Here is a 5,508-nt window from a genome sequence, read left to right on the forward strand (position 1 = left end):
CACATAAAATAAGTTTTTAATCTGGTCGATTTTATTAGTAAAGAACGAAATGCGAACAAGAGAGCACATAAGAAGAATCTAATAAGATGTATGATGATGGAGACTTGATTCCACTCCCACTAATTAGAAAATCTTTTCTTCTCATGATTGTATTCACATGAAGTCCCACCCAAATTTGCTCTTTTCTTTCCTTGTCCCTTCCTAGTTCCTACCATGTGCTAATTTCCTCAATCAATCTAACCTTAATGTTTTATCATTTTTATTGACAAATTATTGCATTTGTACTTTTATTATAAATTAATCACTCTACTTTGCAATGATAATAATTAAACATATTATTTAATTACAAATGGACGTTTACATACAAATTGGAATTGTATGTCTACATGCATCTAGATTTTTTTTTGTTTACAACTGTTTCTTCAAAATATAATCAAAATCTTTAAAATACAAAAATATTTATATTCTTAAGAGATTAACCATTAAACAATTTTGAGTTCTTATTGTTATTAAACTATATATATATATATATATATATATATATATATATATATATATATATATATATATATATATACGAACATGATATTGTTTATACAAACATATTATAGTTTTTTAATCTTTTAATATATAATGGTTAGTTTACATAATACGACAAGTATAACAAATTAACAATTAGAAAGATGGTGTGTGCTTTGTTCTAATCATGGCTCTTTGTGACCTACTTTTGTGGGAGCATGAATTTGGGTTGAATATGTTGTTGTTTGTGTTGCTTTAGGCTAAAATCGAATCAAAAACTATATGTATCATTTTTAGTAATTGTAGCGTCCCAAAAATACCGAGTCAAAATTTCATTTATAATAAGTCAAAATCATTCATATATTATCCCAAAAGACGATTAGAGTAAAAGTATTTTCAAAACATTAGAGTAAAATCATAAATAATCATTGCGAAATAAATCTTCAGGGGATGCAGTGTGATCAAGCCGTGCTCTTCTTTATAAAACTGAAAGTACCTGAAAATGTTTAAACCACAAAACCGTAAGCACAATGAGTTCTCCAAAATACCACATATCATACATACATACATACATCGGGCCCCGTTCGGTACATTCATTAGGCCCCGCCTGGTACATTCATCAGGCTCCGCTCGGTATACATACAACACATGCAAGAGTCACACAGACAGCTAGCATACTAATAACCATAATCCATGGGTCAGCATAGGTGCCTTCGACCCGCTAAACACTGGAGGAGACTCACCTCTCAGTATGAACAAACAGTTGAATAGGTCACGACTCCGAATATCAGCTCTGCCCGTCACCTCAGCAACAGAACAGTCAACCCAAGCTTCCTAAAGCCAAACCAAGATAAATCCTTAGTCAAATGCTCAATTATACTCAAGTTTGACGAAAAGTCAAACTGGTCAAAAAATCAACGATCAACGATCAACATTTACTTGCCACGTCGTGGTGGTCCTTCACCACGTCGTAGTCCCTAAAGGACAAAACAGATGATCTGAACCACTGTCGCCACGACGTGATGACCTGACACCACGTCGTGGAAATGGGGTTCCAAACAACTTAAATGATTAAGTTGTTTCCTACAACCTCTCGAGCTACAAAGCTCAGATCTCACTCAAAACATGATCTAGAGGGACAAAGTTTCTATCTTTACCCCTAAGGACCATCCAAAAGGTCCAAACTCAAACCATAGGTCCAAAATAAAGCCAAAACCACAATGTCTTAACCAATAAGTCCTCAATTTGAAAACTTCTTAACCCAACCACTCTAGAAGGGTTTTAGAATACCAGGTCTATCATAAAGGTGGAAGCTTTATATACATGCATACCCAAAACATGTCTAGAACCCAAATTAGGTCAAAATGGGTAAAAAGGTGACCAAAACTCATGCATGAATGTCAAAACACAACCAAATCTCAAATCCATGAGATATAATATTCTTGGGACCCTTAATAGTCACAAAGTTGCAAAATTTATCCCTTTTATCTTGCCAAATACAACCAAGAGTCCAAAATGTGCTAAAACTCTAGATCTATGAAGATAAAACCAACAAGAATGGAACTAGAAAGCTCACCAAAGGTCCAGAGAGTGAACACAAGGAGTGGAGAATGAATTACTTTCATGTCAAAATAAACTCATCAAAATATAAAGTTCACAAAAACATGATGATGAAAACCCAACATGTCCAAATGGTATCATAACTAAAGATACTAAATTATACTACCCAAAGATTCCCATCCTCACCAAGGCATCATGTCAAGCTACCTGTTCCATTCCACAGAAACCAACAAGCAAAGAACAAGTGTTAGCATAAGCTAAGTGAGTCAATATAGTACATTGTTAAGAGAACACTCATATCATAGATGGATTCACACAAAACATCCACACACAGTCATTGACTCACTAGCAAGACATACAACATCACACCACATAACAAACACATGTTTAGCTCAATTTATTTTAGTTCTTCAGTTAGAGCTTGTTTTATTAGTACTTTCCTCAACGCCGTTGTAACTAATTTAATCTCACCGCTTAAATATTAATATATAATATTTTGTTTCTCCGCTTTACATTAATAATCACTCACCGCTCATCGTTGTAATTATTAAAGTATTACCTCCTAGTTAGGGTCTATTTATTCACCGCAAAAACCTCCCCAAAGCTAGACCCCGTTCGCTACTAACGTGACCGGCACGACCCAATGCACTAAGTGAGGCGCGACTCTCACCCGTAATCATTGCCCCCGGCGCGCTGCGTTCGCTACTCCGACGGTGCACATACGTATACATGCGTTGTCGTTCAGGATTGGTACGAGCGGTGCCAATACCAACAGATACACCTCCCAAATCCCACGTGATGTTTGCGCTGGTCCCACCCCTTGACCAACATCACTCCAGTCCCGGTATACCAAGGTGTACTAAGACCATGTCCCGAGTGGTTGTCTAGAAAAGCCAGTCGGCGTCAAAGTTGGCTTAAGCGCTTTTTCCTTAGGTATCTTTCAACCCACTAGGCCATCATAATATCCGGATTGGGTATTTACCTATGTCTAGGTTTCTACCCTTCGCCCCACTAGTGTGTTCCCCGTTTTAATTTAATAATGATTAATTAAATAAGGAGTTACACTTTTACCCTTTCAAGTAATCATGTAAATATTATGAATTTTCTCTTATTAACATATTACCTCTTTAAGGGTTATTTTCATGCAAACATCTAATTTCATGAAGTTATTACACACTACTTCCATACACAACACATCAATGAAGTTAATACAACACTAGCATGCTTGTCCTAAAACATTTTAAACAAATATTTTCAAACAAGAATTAACATGCTCATATCACATAATGTTTATACACTTCACTCAATCTAGCATGACCCTAACTCACATCTCACATCAAACAAGGAAGAGTCTAGCATGCAACACCCTAGATGTCATTACACATAAAACATTTCAACAATAATGGCATAACAATCAATCATCAAAAGGGCACATGCATCCTAGATAACTAGGTTCATCCCAATCAATCTAAGATATGGGATACTCCTAACAATGTACTTTTAAAACCACAAAGTTGACTCACCTTTGCCAAAAATATGACCAACTCACACTTCAAATATTGTATTGGTTGAAGTATCACCCTTGCCCCTATTACATTTCAAATAACAAGGTTATTGGAGTTCTACAATGCCAAAGATGACAAGTTTATAAGCCAAACACATAAATCAACTAGCAAGTAAAATTCCCAGTTTTGAACCCAAAACAGCCACCTGTTTAGAGCTAGTTTAGCAACCTTATAACCTGTATAACTTTCGTTTTTATTTAATATTACATAATTTAAGACTTTTAGCTTTTCAGAATGTAGTTTTGAAGGTCCAAACGATTTTTCTACAATTTTATATGATTTTTACAAATCTGCCTATCAATGCAGCTAAATTCTGACCAGCTGGTGAAAAAGGCGATTTTCACCTAAGTTAGAAGCAACAACAGGTTCTGGAAAAATTCATGGATAAACTAGACTCAAAATGGAAACTTTGAGAGTTTACAGATCATTAATTAGATTCCTGGTTATTTTTCTATAATATTTCCAATACAGGGACAGATTGGTAATTTTTGCTGAATTTTCCAGCTTGGGGTTTTAAAGACTTTTTGACCACTTAACCCATTAAGCCATCACCCAAATCGACCAAATAGCTTAAAATCAAATCCAAAACAGTAGCAATGTGTCATGGATGTAAAAAGATAGTTTCACCCTCCAACCTTGGTCTAAAATACATTGTCTTTAAAGGAAAGACAACATATGATGTTAAAAAAAGAAAACCAACCTGGGTTTGAACTTCTCCCACTAAATGACATATTTAAATATACTTGAAAGCTATTTTCATGATCTTATGAAGAGTCCAAAACATAAACATTCACCAAAAATTCCTTCATGAATAGGAGATAACAAAAACGTGAATTTTGACAATCAACAAAAGAGTAATTCAAGGACATATCCAAATCATTCTTGAGTGTGTTCATAACATGATTTGGGCATCAACGAATCATCAAAACACACTCAATGAGAATGGAATTAGCCAATAGAACATTGAAAAATTTCAAGGAAGAAGAAAGAATGAACAATAACATCAAAGAAAGAAAAATTGACAATGCAATTCACCAACTATCATCAATTGGTTAATGAATTTCACAAGAAGGGAATTAGAGGCTTACCAATGATGATTCCTAGACCCAAAATTGATCCAAAATCGCAGCTCTCTACCCCCTCTCTTCTAGGTTCGTCGCTGCCTCCTCCTCCCAATACACACGATCGTTTTTTTCTTCCTTGTTGCTTGCGTCGCACACTCACCCTATCAAGAGAGGGTTCGGTTTCTTTTTTTTTTTTGTTCTTGGATTGAGATCGATCGAAGTACACCATGAAGTAGTAGTTGCCGATCATTTTTTTTTAATACCCATAAAGACTCGTAAAGAAACGGACGAAGGAAACAAACGACATGGGGGTTAGGAGGCTTTAATTGATTCCATCGTTTGTATTTGGCTTTTAAAGAACAAGTTACAACTTTAGCCCTCTATTTATGGTCCTTTGTTCATAATCAACCTTCTATTTTTGTTTGAATTATTTCTAACCCTTACTTATAATTAGAATTATATAGTTTGCCACATTATCAACTTAAACCCTCCAACTATGATTAATTTAATTATATTATATACCTCTTAATAATTGCTTGATTCTTTTAAATTTTAACTAATTCTCTTAGATCTTAATTAACATCATTTTTACTCACTTTATTTTAACTTATTATCATAAAAACTAAAAATCATTTACAATAATCATTATTCGAGTAACGGAAGCTAACGTCGTTTACGGTAGGATTTTCGGGTCGTTACACTAGCTACTACTTCCTTTAAATATGGCTCATAGTCCGGAAATTAGGGTTTTGCTCAAACAGCCGCCGCCACGTCGTGGTGCCCTATAGACACACCGTGGG

The 5,508-nt window shown here is 35.0% G+C and overlaps 1 long non-coding RNA gene across 4 annotated transcripts; it reads right to left on the minus strand.

Moving 5' to 3' along the window:
• Window positions 1–892: 892 nt before the first annotated feature.
• On the minus strand, window positions 893–5,012 carry LOC145120721 (uncharacterized). Of its 4 annotated transcripts, XR_013714321.1 has the most exons (5): window positions 4,733–5,012; window positions 3,603–3,667; window positions 2,096–2,286; window positions 1,088–1,353; window positions 893–1,015 (listed from the first exon to the last, which is right to left on the minus strand). It is a non-coding gene; the product is annotated as an uncharacterized LOC145120721 (long non-coding RNA). The 4 variants fall into 4 exon arrangements; XR_013714323.1 differs by having other exon boundaries at window positions 1,263–2,286; XR_013714322.1 differs by having other exon boundaries at window positions 1,092–2,286.
• Between the last annotated feature and the right edge of the window lie 496 nt (window positions 5,013–5,508).

Source organism: Lactuca virosa, chromosome 6 (genome assembly GCF_052849685.1).
Source record: "Lactuca virosa cultivar CGN04683 chromosome 6, Lactuca_virosa_CGN04683_v6, whole genome shotgun sequence".
Lineage (NCBI taxonomy): Eukaryota > Viridiplantae > Streptophyta > Magnoliopsida > Asterales > Asteraceae > Lactuca > Lactuca virosa.